At 44.3% G+C, this 18,627-nt stretch overlaps 1 non-coding gene across 1 annotated transcript; it reads left to right on the top strand.

Annotated features, from left to right (window-relative positions):
- The first annotated feature begins 1,925 nt into the window (after positions 1-1,925).
- LOC130405249 (5S ribosomal RNA) lies at positions 1,926-2,044 on the top strand. The gene has a single exon (XR_008904313.1). It is a non-coding gene; the product is annotated as a 5S ribosomal RNA (ribosomal RNA).
- The last annotated feature ends 16,583 nt before the right edge of the window (positions 2,045-18,627 follow it).

Here is an 18,627-nt window from a genome sequence, read left to right as displayed (position 1 = left end):
GATTTCAGTGGTAACTCAGCACCAACAACAACGCCTACGACCACAATCAAACAATGAGGATGCGCTCTTTTATTCTCTTTAGTGCAGGTAATGAAAGGTTCTGAAAGATGGCATATCCATGTAGCTTACTAATGAATAAAATGCATACAAAAAACGTTGACATATGACCCACTATGTTCTGCTCCATATACCCAATGTTGACAACATCCCAGCCAAAGAGTATTGGTATTAATATCTCATTCATTGTCCGAAATAATCCATTATAATTCAAATCGGGTTTTGTTGTTGGTACAAAATGAATCTTGAAGAAAACTCGTCCCAAGCGTCCCCGGCAAAATTATCGTCTATGATTTGATGACTGATTTCAACGATCAATGATAGTAACCCACCACAAACTGTTCACAAGAAGTCACAAATATATAATACTTAAATTTGCCATTATCAGATAAAGATTATTGGTGGCCAAGTGCCTCACTTTAGCGTCCTTCACCCATCCAGCCACAGCATATTAGGTAGGCATCAGTGCTCTTGAACGCTTTCAAAATACAGTATCTCCACTGTATGGGGAGGGGTTGTGGACTAAATAAATATATATGTCATGAAAATTGATTTGAGGCAAGCGTGAGGCCGATACTAATGGACTAAAAAAAATGGGGGTAACAAATAAGGATCGGAGCCTAAAATCGAAATTTTCCAGATATCTCTGTCTCTCGCTAACATTCAGATGAGCGGTGTGGGCGGCCATACTAGGCGAGATCGGTCGTGCAAATGGCGGCGTACCAGAAAACGTGATGTAGATGAACCGTATGAATAGCGGGTTTTGACGCGAAATTATTGATTGAACTTCACTCGTTTTTTATTTAAATCGCTGTCTGGTGTCTAGTAACATCACTCTGAGAGATGCGCATGATTTGTAGTGCACAGCCTTGGCCTATAACCTATTAACCTAGAAAGCAAAACAACAAATTTATTGATTTAACGAGGCATGGTTATTTGAAACAATTAATTAAGTTATCATGCATGAGAGGTCATTCCTCCTCCAGAGTGTGGGTCCGATTTATGTATAGTGTACCCCTACTGTCCACAAACACCCCCCCCCTCCCCATATGGATATGTAGAATTGTTGCCACGTCCCAGTGGCGGTGGTGTCAGATTAAAGAGGGCATTCAAATATACTACAATGATCATTTAGGAGGCCAAAGCCCTAAAGGAATTGATGCATAGGTGACTGAGTCAAGGACATTAAGAAGTAAGCTATAGACCTGAGATCTCTTTTATATCAAAGAGGGTCTCATAGGACATATACGATTACCAACTGGGGTGCTCCAGCACCTTTATTAATTCCGTTGGCATATCAAGGACCATTTAAGTGATTCCGTGAGGTCACCACGGATTTTGAGTTAAGCGCCCGCGGTCGATTCATTCGTTGAAACGGGGATCGGTGTGTGTGCCACGGAATATGAGTGTCGTTAACATGCATTGGAGCAAATTCCGTTGGCATATCACGGACAATTTAAGTTATTACGTGAGGCCACCACAGATTTTGAGTTAAGCGCCTGTGGTCGACTCGGTCGTTGGGACGGGGATCTGTGTGTGTGCCACAGAATATGAGTGTCATTAACTTGCATTGGAGCAAAACATATCACGGAAATTGGCGTTTTCCGTGAGGATTCCACGGATTTTGAGTTAAGCGTCCGTGGTGATTGCACGCATTCCTGTGAGACCAGGTTGCAAAGGTGGCATAATTTAACACTGTCGGAATTAAACCCGCCGGATGGAGGCGGTCAGCTACCCCAGCAAGCTACCATGCCAATCAAAACAATGTTACTGATGGTCCACAAGATGGTGATAACAATTATATGCATTTGGATTTACGTACATACACTGAAACGCAGTAGGCTATAGTAAATATATCCCCATGTAACATTTACAGCCATACCACCCTGAACACGCCCGATCTCGTCTGATCTCGGAAGCTAAGCAGGGTCGGGCCTGGTTAGTACTTGGATGGGAGACCGCCTGGGAATACCAGGTGCTGTAAGTGGTGTCGGGTGGTGGCCAATAGGTGGCACTCTTCCCTCTGGCCCCTTCACTCATCAATCCCGATGCCCCAGTGCAGTGATGGGGACACTGTGCTGTGGAAGGTGCCGTCCTTCGGAGGAGACGTAAAACCGAGGTCCTGACTCACTGTGGTCATAAAAGATCCCAGGACACTTATCGCAAAGAGTAGGGGTTTCCCCGGTGTCATGGCCCAACCAGGCTCATTCAATCTGGCCCCCTAATAATCCTCCTGTACAATTGGCTGACTCATCAATTCCCTCACTCTCCACCTCAAGCTGGTGTGTGGTGAGCGTTCTGGCGCAGATTGGCTGCCGTGCATCACCCAAGTGGGTGCTACACACTGGTGGTGGTGAGTTAGGTCCCCCCCTTCTGTAAGCGTCTTTGGGTCATTGAAAAGCGCTATATAAATATGTAAGGAATAATCACCGAGAGGCTGGGCAATAAACAGTTTGATATGCCCGGGTCGTGGACGGCTTACCGCCCGAGACGAAGTCGAGGGCGGTAACCTTCCGCGAGCCGGGCATATCAAACTGTTTATTGCCCTGCCTTGAGGTGATTATTCCGTTTATTCTACTTTGCGCCGGCCAACATAATAAAACAATTCATATACTTTAATAATTAGCCTTTTTCTTATTCGTATTGCATGCTTATTAAATGTCTCCCTCGAAAAGTAGTTCCCTTTAGAACTACGGTGAATAACGTTAGCTCAACTGTAGGTAACGCGTGTCTATAGCAACCACACAAGGCTGGATCTGATCTCACTAGTTTAACAACGTAGTTGTTACATTCGTATCAAGTCAGCTTTAATGACGATCGATCAAACATGCCCTCCTTGGTTTATTTTTTACAACGGACCTCATGTTTGAAATGTATGTGATAGAAAACGATACAAGCGGCGTATTGATCTACTGTGCTCAGTCAGCAGCAAGTAGAACCGACAAGTCAGCGGGCAATATGCCGGATTAATGCACCCCTCCCAGCCAATCAGAATCGAGCATTCTTAAATGAAGTAGAATAAAATGAATTATTATTATTATTATTTAAATATAGGCCCCCCCCCACCCAGCTTTTGTGGTCCATTCTTGACACGGTGAGCTAAGTTCTCCTAAAGGCCGGCTTGGTGATTATTTTGTGGTCAACTCCCAAGCTTAAATACAACGAGTACAGTGATTTTGTCTGAAAGGGTTACTATGGTGATACCGCTGCTTATCCACTCTACAGATTTACAAAAGCGCGGCTTGTTCGTCAAAATATGTACCCCTGTCTGAAACCCACCATTACTGCCCAGCATATGACACACAGAGAGAAACATCTTTTGTGTGTCACTGGAAGAGGTGATACGTTTTTTTATTCTTATAAAGTGGAGGCAGGAAGTGGGACAGAATGACACCAAGAGAGTTACTCCAAAAGTACCTGAAAAAAAAGAAAGTGGGAATCGCAGGCTGTTTGGGAGCCCGCCGTGTGTGTGTGTGTGTGTGTGTGTGTGTGTGTGTGTGTGTGTGTGTGTGTGTGTGTGTGTGTGTGTGTGTGTGTGTGTGTGTGTGTGTGTGTGTGTGTGTGAGTGAGAGCGGCTGGAGGTGGCTGACGGCTGATTTAGAGGCTGGGCCCGGGGTAAATGAAGCGTGCCTCTAATGGTCCTCATCGCTGTGGCTTTAATGGACATACTCACCGGAGCACTGGCCAAACAGCACGGGCCCACCCACTCACACCAGAGGGCAGCGGAGAGGCAGAGGCAGGGGGGAGAGAGAGGGGGGATGGGACAGAGAGAGACAGAGAGAGTAAAGAGGGGGAAAGAGGGGGGCAGAGGGAGTGGAGAGGGGGAGAGAGAGAGGAGACAGAGTCAGAGACTGGAGAGGGGGAGAGAGACAGAGAGAGTGGATAGGGGGGAGAGAGACAGAGAGAGAGGAGAGGGGGAGAAAGACAGAGAAAGTAGATAGAGGGGAGAGAGACAGAGAGAGAGAGAGTGGAAATGGGAGAGAGAGACAGAGAGAGTGGAGAGGGGGGAGAGAGACAGAGAGAGTGGAGAGAGGGGAGACCGTCAGAGAGTGGAGAGGGGGGAGAGAGACGGAGAGAGTCAAGACGGGGGAGAGAGGACGGCAGAAGAGAGAGGGGGAGGTTACCCCTGAGAGAGAGGCTGATCTACATTATGCAAAATAAAGCATTCCCAATTAAAGGCATTCTGATTGGACGTGAAAAGAATAATGACAAGTTGATAGACGGAGCGAGAGTGGGACAGACTGAACGAGATGTTTGATATAAGGGGGGATGGGTAGGAAGAGAGACGATAAAAGGGGGGAGGGTTGTTTGACAGGTGGGGAAGTGGTGTGAATCCTGTGGCTCCTTGGCCTGCATCCCATCTACAGAAGATTGGAAGAGAGGAGGAAAGTATGTGTGTGTGTGTAGATGCGCTCTTGACTGCTCTGACAAATAGAGGCATAAGACGCGGCCTCGGTTGCCCCCTCTCTCTATCTGCTGCTGTCTGCCCAACTCCAGGCAGGCGAGAGCTTGAATAGTTTCCCACAGACTCAGGTCACTGCTACGAGAAACACAAATGCTGTCAATACCTCAAACATTTTGTTTGACTCTTTATGTGGTTTACCACTCATTTTATGTTTGATTGTTTTCACTTTGCCGTATGAACCTTCCTTCCTCACCTGGGACAACGTGTCTTAATGAGTTTATCTTCTTTTATGTTCATCTTTCATATCCCTTTATCTTCTTTATTTGTCCTGCAGTTTCAGACAGATTAGTGTTGCCTAGTCTCAGGACATCATTTGGTTAAAATACCCTAATTGGCATCTTTAAAAGAGTATGAGAACCCAAGAGTATGATATGGCAGTCAAATAAGGACTCCCTGCTATCCTTAGACTGTCTTGCACGGCAGGCTTGTTGACTATTACTTCATTGCTGTCATTGTTAGCACCTGCATATGAGTAACTAATGGCTCCCTCAATTTGTTTGTCTGTGACGCCTCTCCCTCATAGCCCAGAGTGGAGTGTTCAAAGGATTCTCTCTAATTGTCCTTCTGCTGCGACAGCTTTAACGCCCGCCGGACTGGCTCCAGCTAATTATGATCCTCCTGCATGTCTGTCTGCTGGTGCGGTCACATCGCATCTGACGATGGGCTCAACTGGTCGCTGTTCAAAATATCTGTGAAAGGGATGAAAAGGGCAGATTTTCATTTTTTTGTTGCAAACTGCAATCCTCACCGATGACGTTTATCATGGCTAGTGATTTGCAACGGTCTCTTGTTATCCCTGATTTTGAAAATCAACAAGGCTATTTGTTTGCTTTGTCTCGCATAGCGTAGGAACAGGGCTTGCACTGAGGCAACTCACCCAGTTATTTGCAGCCTTCTCCCTGTTTTCCCATGTGGCAGTGGAGTCAGCACCAGCCAGCTCATGCTATGTGGGTTGCGGTTCTAATCACGCCACTTTCACTATCATTCATTTAAACCATAAGCCATTAAGTCCTCGTCCTATGAATTTGTTTAACTTTATTCAAGCATTTGCATTCAAATCTCTTTTCCAATTCCAGTCAATTCTCGCTACTGCCAATGTTATTAACACAATTGCACACACACAGTACATAAATAGTAGGATGCTGCAGAAGTGTGTGGCCGCCTAGTTAGTGAGTGTTCGGTTTACGGCGTAGTCTGTGATTCTTCAGTGTTGAAGTTTCTGCCTCCTTGACAATTTTAAACAACCACAACTTGCAGGTGGTAGTCGGAACGGAGGTGAGGGTGAACAAGTGAGTGAGTTAGTGGCTATCGGTGGTAAAGGTTAAAATTATTTATGGCGGTTCCCTGGTAGATAAATCCCACACTCACTCATTCATAAAACCATTTGTTTTTGTCCAAACAATAATGGCTTCATGCGAGAGTTTAACATCTAATTTGTCCAGTGTAATATGTGTGTGACATGTTTTTTCTTTTGCAGAGTGATGTTAACGGTATTCCACTAGAACAACAGTTCCACCACACAACATACATAAATAATGCATTGAACAAATGGGCCTAATTAACGCTGTGAAACATGCCCCTCTCATGGCACCAATGTCCTTTAGGACAGCACTCCCCCCCCACCTCCCCACAACTACACACCCGCCTCTTTAGGACCACTCAAGGTTGTGCTGAGATTGCTGAGAGCTTATTAAAATAGGGTTAGAAAAAAATATATATTTTTATATATTAAGTTTAGGTTATTCAATTACAGCCATACGTGTGGGCTGAAAGCAAGCAGAAATAAAAATGTAGGAAAATAACAATAGTTTGTTTTTATGTATGAAGCAGTTCCTTGTGTCCCCGTTACATGAAGGGGTGAGGGTAGGATGGGCTCTCATTCTTTCTTCTCCAGTAACAAAGCCTGTGTGCTGCACTCCCCTGTCAGCCCCTTCTGTTTTTCACACTTCTATTTTTCACTTTAATTCCCACCTTTTACTGGCCTCGCACTGGTTCCATATGAGTAGGAGGTGTTAATGAACAGGGATAAGTGGTGGGAGTACGAGAGTTTGGGAGATGACAAGAGGGAGGAGGGGCGGTGTGGAGGAGATTGAGAGAGACGGTGGGGAGAGAGAGAACGAGGGCATGAGAGACAGTAGTAGGAAATAGCTTTCGGGGCGGTGTGTTAGTGAGCAGTAGATAGAGAGAACGAAAGTGAGAGGCAGTGTAGGAAAATGGTTTCCGGGTGTGTGTGTGTGTTTTGTGTGTAAGAGAGAGAGAGAGAGAGAGAGAGAGAGAGAGAGAGAGAGAGAGAGAGAGAGAGAGAGAGAGAGAGAGAGAGAGAGAGAGAGAGAGAGAGAGCGAGCAGCAGTATAGGGAATTGCTTTCAGGATGGTGCAAATGTATGTATATCTTGCTGTACAAGCGAGTGAATGAGCTGCTCTCGTGTCACTGGAGCTCTGCCAGCGCGGGCGCGGCACGACTGGCAGTTGAAGCCTGTCTGAGGGGAGGCAGAGAAATAATGGAGTGAGCGCAGACAACGGTGGGGAATAAAAGGAGGGAAGGGGGGAGAAGAAGGAGAGAAGAAGCTTGGCTATGTGAAGTGTGATATTGAAGGGCGAGTATCTGTCACTCACTCTAAGTAGCGCGCTGGGCTCTGGACTGCATTCAGAGTTGCACATTATACCAGCCGCTACCAAACGGCTAGAAAAGTATGTGGCAGGTGATCCATAGGCCCGTCAGACAGACACGACGCCTCATCAAAGGCCTCTCCCCCGGATCCTATTTGATCCAGCAGACAGATATGCATGCATGGTGTATAATCCAGCGTGGACCGGAGACAGACTGTGTGTTGGATTGAGCGGAGGCCTACCGTCACAGATTTTTCATCAATGCGATACAAATAAATAATCTAAAAAGGAAATGATGGTGACCATATGCAGTGGGTGTCATCCGCCGACGATCAGAGGTGGAGAGGACGATAAGGAATGGGGGGTATCAGAAGGGGACAGGACCTGCCGGGCCAACACTATGCAAAGTAAGTGTCAGGTAATCGCTTGAAAGGCCCGGCGTTGGACACTGATAACAGTGATAGCGGCGGCTCCCTTCGACCCCTCTCGCAGCGTTTTGGCAGGGGTCCTCAACGTGCTCGCTAGCGCTTCACACACCACTTAACGCCACTGTCGCTCCCACAGCGGATATTGAGTTGTTAAAGGCAGCAGACTTGCAACCCTTTCACCGCGCAATGCTGACTGGACCGTATCCCAAGCCTGGGCTTGCTCATGGATCAATCATGTCCACGTTGACCCCTGGTGACAGTGCCACTACCTTCACCGGGGACTGAAACCAGATGGGCCTCCATGATGCTACTGTTTCACTTCTTTTTTGTAGCAATTATGATTTCCCAGTTAGCTTTTTGCACAGAACTTACATTTATTTTGGTTGGGAACTGCTCCATTTGATCCAAATAATTCAGGTTAATGCTGGAACAGTCGACAAAAAATCTATTGGGACGTATAAATAAATTAAATTGTTCACAAATTAGTGGCCTGCATTTATATAGTGCTTTTTCAGCCACCAAAGATATTCATATCACATTTGTGATCAGAGACTCTTCTTTTATGATATTGAGGCTTTTGCATTTGTGTTTTTTATTATGCACTTCAGTTTTTCAAATCTGCAAAGCGTTTTGTCTATGCATTGTGTTCGACAATTCTCGGTCCTAGTATAGTCACGCAGCCGCAGAAATAACAGCCTCAGGTATTGATGCCATGCGATAACTGCTCACAACATGAACCAAAAAAAGGGTAACCAAGGCCAAAGCGCACGGTTCCGACAGTGATATGTGGCCTTGAGATGTTGACGCTCTGTGAGCAACATTAGGGAGCGGTGCATTGTTAAGGCAAAACACTGAATATGTATACCATGGCCGGGAATGGACTGCCCGCACAATCACCAACAGGGCACCGAGGCGCACGTTAATTCCACTTTAGGGGTCTTGCTCAAGGACACACTGACAAAATTAAAGAGGATCAAGCCAGAAACCCTTTAGTGTGGTCTCATATACCTGCTGTACTCAAACTGGACGCATGCACTCTGCCTCTGACGATACTGGCTAACCAATCAAGCCCAACATGCAGAGGGGCGACCCCGGTATATGTTTGGGGAAAGTCACTAGTTAATCTAATTAAAAGCATTTGAATTATTTTAGACTTAATGAGAAGGTTTACACGCGGACCAATTACTAATGCTAGAGTTAAAGAGGGTGGCAAAAAGGATTCAATGTTGAGAGCATCAAGGCTTGTGACCAATGAAATGTAAAACTTTATTATTTCCTTATGGTATATCACATCCCATGGACCACAAAACATTGAGGAATAAACGTACGCAACACCTAACAAATATTTAATCGGTCTCAAGGCTCGGCAGCTCCGTATATTGCAATTCTACCTTCCATTTGGCTTTGGCTTAAAAATGTCACACTGGATGAACGTTTTAATACAAAAAACAAGGCTAACTATAATTCTGAAGTTGAAAATAATGCCAATTACTTTCTGCTTGATTCTTTACATAACCCAATGTAATTTACCTGCAAGTTGGCGGTTTACAGGGTTTATTCTTATTTATTGTCATTGTTAATTAGTCTATGTTGTGGATTTCTTTTGAAAGAAACCCTACCAGTCAATTTCTAGCAAGGAATCCATGGATCTAACAAACAAACGTTTCTAAACAAATCAAAATGCAAATAGATGTTGCTTGGGAACAAGAACTCCTTGAAATGCTTGTGACGGGGACTGCAGAGAGAGGACTGGGAAGATGTTTGATGGGGCCGAGCGGCTCGTTAGGCTGCCCAGGGGACACCAAACAACAGCACAGGTTCTTGTTAATCGGCCCTAGTTGGAACTTGCCAATAAAAGCCTTTCCCATAATCCCCAACAGACTGGGGGGGGGGGGGATCTCACGAGCCTGCTCAAAAAAGGTGCCTGATTTGCTGTCACCCAAAATAAAACTAGTTAAAGAACTGCTTACGTTGCTGGTCTTCAAATGTTTTTTTCCCCAGACTCAAAATTGTCATTAAACAAAGCAAAAACAACCAATTAATCTTACCAAAGAAGGTACCGTCTCATCCGTCGGTGTGATCATTGCTCTGATCATCCTTCCTAGTGAAAAGGTACATGCTGCTTTTCTATCTCATCTCCTTCACTTTCCATGGGAATGAATGGGAACAGTTCTGGAAATATGTTTAAAATGCATTTAAGTGTGGATGTATCATGTTTATTCCTGACTTTGTTCAGACTCTTCTTTTTACTTTCCTTGTGTATTTTGCGTTTCAACAGCCTCTATGTTGAAACAGAGAAACTACCTATTGGGATTTTTATTGCCAGAGAGGTCCTGATGTATCCCTCTTGCGCACACGACGGTCGAGTGTGTATACCAACAATGTCCCGTGGTGACCATGGATGTCGTAGGGTGCTATCCGCCCAATAGCTTAAATGAACCCGTCATCCGGAAGCTTTTCCCTTCTCCCATCTCGCAGGATTTCACGATTAAAGGTGAAACGTTAACGCATCATTCCAAGACGAATAGTTCTCCAAAGTGAGAGTTTGTGCATGTGAACACGTGCTTGGAGCAAGTATTTTCCCATTTTGACATTGTAGCAAACGAGAATGCTAACAAAGGATGCAGGGTGGGGATGTTGAATCCGGTTTATTATCTCTCCATATATATATATAGGTAATGGACATGCCAATGGTAGCTCTCTCTGAGTTTGTGTGGAGATTGCTGGTCTAACCTGTTCCCACTGATTAATCAATGTGCAACAGGAGTGCAGCCTCACCCAGCCCCAGAGTCCAATGAGACAGGTGAGGCTTCCTCAACCAGCCATCATCCACACACCACATCTTGCTTAGCGAATTTTCTTTCCTAACGAGATGACCCGGATTTCTTGGAAAGGTTGTTTGAATCCTAAAAATGCTGAGAAAATGCAACCTTTAACCCACCTTTAGCATAGGTTACTCCTGACCGACCAAGGAGATATTTCTTACCCATAATCCTTTACGTCTGCCATATTTAAAGCATTAGGCCAACGAGGTTAACCGACTCTACGCGAGAAGACTTTTTTCACATGTGAATTGGGTTCCAAGTGGCCTAAGATTTTCCTGATTGGCCAAGTCCGACCTCAGTGATTCTCACTGTTGGAGCCAACCTGATTGAAATCAACATGACAAGAACAGATGGAATTAAAGAGCGCTTGTTGTAGTCCATCTTCGGAAAATTGTAGGTTCACGTTAGAGACTTTCGCCAGCAATACTCGCTGTCGCGCAATGACGTCGGTTAGGAAAAGTGGAGTCAAATTCATTTGAAACAGTGCTGTCTTTTCCTATATTCGAAAGGGAGCACCTTTCCATCTTGTATTGACCCGATGGCGTTTTCAACAAAGGTGAAGGAAAGGTGAAATAAAGTTTAGGAGATTTGACTTTTGGAATTGGGCCAAGGTCTAACCTCACTGCGTACTTATTACTCAATGTCAGGGGCGGAGCTATGGACGGGGCGAGCGGGGCCACCTTCCCTGGACCCCCGCCGTGGTACAGGGGGCCCATCCCATGGTCAGTGGGCCCCCCTGAACAACGAGCGGGAGAAGAATAAATTGCATAGAATAGTGTTACTTGAAGGCATTACTAACTTAAAATTGTATGTACATTTTGAAATGCAAGTTGATATACCCATGATTTAGCTATGATATTATATCATGGTTGGAGTCAGAATTTAGAAAAAGAAAATCTGTGAGATGAAATCCCCAAAACAATCTTGAAAACGAATAAATCAGTGACTTTTTTTGTTAATCTATCTATCTAACACATTTTTCGCCTCACACATTCGCTCTCAAGGAGCGCTCTGTCACACCTGACCAGAGTGAGCTGCTCCAGGATTTATAGTGGGACACACAAGGCCTCAAGGTGAGCTAGCCAGTAACGCCTGTATCTCTCAGCCCTTAGTCGTCCTGCGCTCCGACTCTCTCCTCTTCTACTCACCAGTCGTTAAAACAAATGTTTTAAGGATCATGGCGGGCTTGTGCAGCAGGCTCCTGGTGGAGTCCAAGAAAGGCTTTGTTTCCTCCTTATTTCATTATTCATGCTGAGGAGGAGAGTAAGGGTATCATTGAATGAGTCCGGAGCCCATTCACAAGTTCAGCCCCAAAACACTGGCCTCTAAATCTACGCACCGGTGAGCATAGGAGCCCAAGGCATTCCAGGGAATAATGACCAGAGGAGTTATTGATGAGATTAACTCGCATAAAGCCAGACAGATGAACAGTCGTCAAAGAAAAAGTGGGACATTAAGTAGATTACCGTGTGTGTGTGTGTGTGTGTTTACACACTAAGGCAAATTAACTCTACAACATATAAAAATACGCACAAATACGGAATGAGGGATGCATATGTCTGAACCGAAGCCTGCAAAGGGGTCAGGGTGTACCGTGGTGTAGGAAGATGTCCCGGCTTCCTCTCCTATATGAACAATCTCTTATTCTTTGGACCGCGGGTCAAGCAAAGCCATGTGTGGGAGTGTGTGCGGATGATGGCTTGTTTAAGCAGCCTCACCTGGCCAACTCTGATTGGACTCTGGGGCTGGGAGACATAGTTTGACCATATACCTCAATTGGACAAACTGCAAATGTCAGATTATACATGGTGGTGAATCTATTAATCTAAAAAATCTATGAATTGGCCAAAGTATGTCATTCTTTCTGACATGTACAATAAGTGGCGCTGTACCCATTTCATCTAGTGGTAATAGAGCCACCAGCTGACCTCTTTAGGTCACCAGCAACAACAAACTCGGCATTCGAGAAAGATGTTTTCAGCAGACAGATGTCAGTTCACTTCGGGTCCACGTCATTTCTCAGACGATCCATTGTTCCTACCTCTTGGTCGTATGCGGACTCCTCCGGCGGAGCCACTCCTCCAGCGGCGGAGCAGCTTCTCCGCTGGGAGTCTGCATACGACAACAATCCATTTCTCCTCCATGTTGCAGTTCATTCTGGACTTCAGAGAGTCAAAGCCAAAGTTCCTTTCCCCCCAATTCCTTCTACACCATGGCCGAGATAACCCCCACTAAGACTTTTTACTTGTTCTGGAAACACGGGACGATTGAAAAGCAGCGATTTTCCGAAAACCACGCAATGCTTTCACGTCAAAATTCGTCACTACGTTCAGGAAGCAAGACTGACCAACCCCAGGAAATTTCGTGTAATGACGTCACACCGTTCAAATGTTATCCCGCAAACCTGTTTTCGTGAGCTGTAAGTAAAATCCTTCCTGCGGTAGTTTTTTTGTAATAAATAGTTGTACTTTTTGTTTCATGCTATAATAATACGACTATACAACATATGAATTAGTACTTAAACCTGTGATAAAGTGTGCAATGTCAGAGTTTTGAAGTTTAGAGGTAAAAAAATATGTAAGTGTCAGTATTCGCTGTCGGGACGATTGAAACAGTTGTTTCAAACGTCCCGCACATCACCATGCGTAATTGCGCGCACATTGCACAATCAATACCTGGATAAATCACTGAATTAATAAATGTTTTGCAATGATTAACTACTGCTTGAATTAATAACATATTTTGAATGAACAAAACGTGTTTATCACATGCATCAACAGATTACTGAGAGGAAAAATGCCACACGTCAGAAGGAGAACCACCTCCCGTGGGCTGGTTCCTGCATGGGACAACATCATGTCACGTTGTCGCGCTACCTCAAGGGGAGGGCAGAGGAGGAAAGTGAAGCCATTTATTTTGGGCTAACCCCTAATGAGGTCAGTGTTGTGAAAAGGGCTACATACATTTTTGGACAGGCACACATGTATGCTATGCGCATAGTTTAATTAATAAATATGATCTAATAACATAAACATAAACACACAAATGTACATCAACTTTTTACGACCCCGTGCATTTCAGCTGCCCATTCCCTGCTTCCTGGTCGAGGAAGGACTGGTCACCTCCTTCATGGAGCGCAGTAGCAGCCTCCCCCTTCGGCGTCCAGAGGCCACTAGCCAACAACGGTTGTCCAGCTTCAATCAAAACAATGTCAACTTGTTCTACCAAAATTGAAAGACGGTGCTGGACCGGCACCAGTTCCAGGCCAAGGATATTTGGAACATTAATGAAACCGGTATTTAATATGAACTATATTAATATAAAACACAGCTATAAACACATAACTACATTTATAAAAATAAACTATGCTCACAACCATATAAATAGGAAAAAAATTATACACACATAACTATATATATATACACAACTATGCTCACACAACTATTTACAGGGGTCACCACTGTCCAGGTGCCAGACTGTGTCGTCGCCCAGATGGGGCAGAAGCAGGTCGGGTCAGTGACCTCAGCGGAGAGGGGGACCCTGGTCACAGTTGCCCTCGCATGCAATGCGCAGGGCGACCTTGTTCCGCCATTCTTTATCTTCCCCTGTAAGCAGTTCGAAGACCACTTCCTGAGGGGTGGACCCGTTGGCTGTGCTGGCACCGCCAACCCAACTGGCTGGAGGAAGGAGCCAGACTTCCTCCTGTACCTGGCCCACTTCACCAGTCACACCCGTGTGTCCAAGGAGTCGAAGCTGCTCCCCCTGCTGGACAATCACCCGTCCCTCCTGTCAATTGCAGCAATCGATTACTGCAGAGCCAACGGCATAGTGCTGCTGTCATTCCCTCCCCACTGCACCCGCAGGTTGCAGCCAATGGACATTAGTGTCTTCGGCCCCCTAAAGGGGTACGTAAACAGTGCGGCGGACAGGTGGATGAGGAGCCACCAAGGGATCAACATCTTGATTTATGATGTGCCCTCCATCGTTGCTGAAGCCTTACCAGAGGCTGCAACTGTGAAGAACATCACCTCCGGGTTCTCTAGTCAAGGGATCTGGCCTTTTAAACCCTCCGCGTTTGAGGAAAAGGACTTCACCGGATCCTATTCCACAGACCGTCCTCCTCCCCAGGCTTCAGGTGACGAGGTCAGCGCTTCTCCAGGTGCCACTTCAGGTAGGAACAGTTCATCAGAAGCAACAGAGTTCATAATACATAAGTAAATAGTCCCATAAGTCAAAGTTCATAAAAAAAGTCCATAGGTTAGTGGATGGCAGAGAAGCTGCTAGACCACCAGGCTACAACTCTCACATCAGGGTATTTAATCAAGTGTATTTTTCAAATGTGTCCTTTGGCAGGCATGGATGTACCTGGACGAGCTGCCGGGCCTGACGAAGCTGTCTGGCCTAAGGAAGATGCCCTCGAATTCAGCCTGGACATCGTCTGGTCTTACCCTAAGGCCGGGCCTAGAAAGATTACAAAGAGAAGAGGGAGAAAGGCATTTGGAGTTACTCTTGCATCTCATATCTTGTCTGGCCTTCCTTTGTCTACAGTCATGTAGACCTCCCACATTTAAAGTAATTAAATTAGCATTAAAATGTCCAATTTAATGTTTTCAGGACAACTGCTATACTTACGACACCCCGAACTCTGAAGCAGCGTTGTCCCGCCAAGCAGCCTCCCTCCTCTCGGGCTCCCAAGAAGAGGCTCTTCTCGCCCGCTCCTGATGCCGCCCCCCTTGCTGGAGTCACCCCTGGTGCCACCCCAGCTGCTCCTCCCACCATCACCTGGCCCGCTGATGGAGTCACCCCCACCTTGGGTCCAGTGTGATTTTTGCTATAAGTGGTCGCATGAGGCTTGCACCGACGGGAGTACACACTACCTGTGTCACCTGTGTGACAAAGAATAAAAATATTTAGCCTACTATACTGTCCATGTGTCTTCACTAGTTTGCAGTGGAAATACTGTAAATGTAGGCCTACAGCACAATTCACTTAAAATTATAGACTGATTAACTAACTATTAGGCCTGGGTTAGGCTATGAGTGGGAGCTGGGCTATTAAATATTTTGCTGGGTAGGCCTACTTTTTGTCCATGATTGTAACGCATCCAAAATAACAACGGCTACATTCAATTATGACAATAATAATTTAATTTAGTGGACATGCACACTTAAAAACTGCTGGGTATAAGCTATAGGCTAGCCTTCTACACCCTTGCTCTTGGTCATGACACATGGCATGCCGATTTATCTTTTTCTCCAGCCATTACCATCAATCAGCTAGAGTGCAATCTTAATCAAGGGTTCTGCTTATTATCTGATTTCAAAATTATGTTCACGGCAATGTGCAGACTATTACACAATATTTATCAGATAAAATAAGTTTAGCCACTTACCTGTCCACAGAGACTCCGGATGCTTCTGTGCGCCGGGCTGTGCGTGTCGAAAATAAATTAAACCCGTGCGGCGCTCGGATAAATTTCCGCTGTAACAGGTTTCGTGATATCCTGTTGACCTGGTAGTTTTTGTTTAAAATAAATAAAAGGATGTTCAACTGTGTATCCTTAAACATGACTTAGGACAGGAAAATAAGTAAATTTAATGCAAATTTAGTCGTCCAAAAGAAGAAAGGTGAGTTTTAATCGAAATGTGCATCTTGACAATTACGCACGGGCCAAAAATATATTTTGACCTATTTATATTATGTGGAATTATGTGAAATTTTAGCAATGAAGAGTACACTAGTATGTTGTCTGGTATGTTGCATAAAAACAAGAGTAAGGGCAATAGATTATTTTTAAAATATGCTCTTTCATTCGTCCCGCATGTGTGTTTCAAACGTCCCGACTAGGCGGGGCGTTTGAAACAAATGTCAACTTACGTTCAAAGTTAAAAAATAGCTCGATCCTCCAACATATGTATTAAATTTCACTTGTAACTAAGAGATCACACCTGTGAGTTGTTGATCACATGTTAAAATTATTTGAATATGTAACGTCATCTTTGAAAAAGACGTTTAACTGAAAAGTGTTTCAATCGACCCGGCTCTCCCGTACCAGAGATGTCCGAGAACCCGACTCAGTCTTTAAGATTCATAATATCAGAGAACATCCCTGTCAGTTCGGCCGCGGCGCAATGAATGAATAAAGATCATAAACACATCGGAAGAAAAAAACATTTATTTTGAAAGATGTGCCCGAAGTTACTACTTTACAACCTTGTTGATGACCAGCATTAAGATTTTTTTTTACTTTTAATTCACCCTTGGGTGAAATTGGAGCCTAGTGTGTACTGAAATCATGTTGATGATGATACAATTCTTATGGGGGGTAACTACATTGGCACTGCACCGGCTTCCTCCATCGTCTGCCCCACCTTTTCAAATAAATCTCTGTTTTCCGACGGCGACAACAACACGACTACCCTCTCCTTCGACTCACGGCCACCGGAAAAGATCTCCAGCATGCACAGAAGGCAAAATCCAATTCCAATTCGAATTAACGTAAAAATGCACGCTTAATTAGAATATGAATTGAATATTCTAGGGGTCTTAATCCGACCAGTAACCCGATTCGATTAGATTTTAGTCCAACTAAGGTGTATATATGCATTTTAATAATCCAATCATAGTCGGACCAACCCCATCATTTGTTTTCTTGAGTGTCATGTAAACGCACTCAGTGTGCACAGGTGAGACCAGCCATCACCACAGACAGGGTAAGATCTCCTGTGCGGCCACATGGAGCACCGTTGCCATTTTCATTACCCATAAACCTTACAATAACCAGGATTCAACAGCCTTAGTTTTGAAGAGCTGAGAATGTGAGGTTAATTAATATCAAGCTTTTATTCCACCTAAAGTTTGGTAATGTAAAAAAATACATTTATATCTGTGCGCAGGGAACCCATATGGATTGGAATAATCTGAAGTTAAGGGAGCAAGGCACAGAACAGCAACTCTGTATATCCATTATGCTGTTTATTAGTAAATTGTTAAACAAGTTTGAATGAATAGATGAGTGTTTAAAGTACATGGTAAGCATACACAAGTGAAGGGCCTATCGTTTGAGGTGTTTGTGTGTGAGCACGTGTGTCTTTGTTCTTGTGTGTATGGGGGTGAATTTAGATTGGGGGAAGAAATCAAACCAACACCACTTAGTTTATTTGTAGAAGTAAAACAAAGTAAAATGCTTGAGGATGCTAGTGAAGTTGCAGAATGAGGCCATTTGGTGCGCAGCCTCCAACAGGAGATTAAGGAGTCTGTGTTAGAGAATTAAAGTTAGTCTAACAACAGCTTGCTGTACCCTGGACTTAGCTATCTACTGCCCTGGGATAAATACACACATCTGTTACATAAAACAAGAAACATGCTCGACAAATTGATCTAATTTTGATGGTGTTAAGTCTAGCTTTTACTTCAAATTCAATGGATTTAATATTGAAAGCACAGCATAAAAAGATTTGAAAAAAGTGTTAATTTAAAAGAGCCGAGGCTCACATTTTTAGTTTCAAAGAAAAATTGAATCTTTTGAAAGTTTGTATAGAATAGTTATTTGTACAAAAACAGTCCATTCACTGAGAACTTAATGTTTATTTCCCACAATTATAAATCCTGTGATAAAGGAGTCAACGCAGGTTTTTATGAAGACTATATCAGTATTTGGTGGATTTAATTTAGAAAATAACTCACTGTGGCCAAACTTGTACACTTTTTATCCAGCCATGGTTTCAGGACGTGAACTAAAAGGCACAGACGCCCGGCTGCCTTTGAGATGAAAGATAGAACTAACAGGTGCTGAGAACAGGATGCCTCAAACATCCAGGCAAAAACAAGTACTTTAAAGTCAACTAAAAACGCCACCAGGATATCAGACAAACCGACAATAACATGCAGGTAGATCCGGGAGGACCTTGGTCGAACGGAAAAGGGCTGACCTCAAAAAACATAGGTGAACACATTTAACCAATTTCCCAGAAGTAATGAGGGAATTAAATGAGAGGCTTGAAAACCAAATTGAAAATTACAATGGGGACCTTCCAAATCACAATGTATTTATGATATGCTATTTATGTCTGCCTGAGTTGAGATTTTAGACAGAGCCAAGTGCAATCATTGTCAGCCCGAAATGAGTCTTGTGCCAGCTTCCATTGGATCTCTGATTCGTACAATATCTATGTCAGATTTAATTTCGGCACCTACCCAGAGACATTGTACTTTATGCCTCGTATAGTAATTCATATGAATCT

Source organism: Gadus chalcogrammus, chromosome 15 (assembly GCF_026213295.1).
Source record: "Gadus chalcogrammus isolate NIFS_2021 chromosome 15, NIFS_Gcha_1.0, whole genome shotgun sequence".
Lineage (NCBI taxonomy): Eukaryota > Metazoa > Chordata > Actinopteri > Gadiformes > Gadidae > Gadus > Gadus chalcogrammus.
The sequence above is the reverse complement of the archived record's forward strand: the minus strand, read 5'-3'. Positions and strand labels throughout refer to the sequence as shown.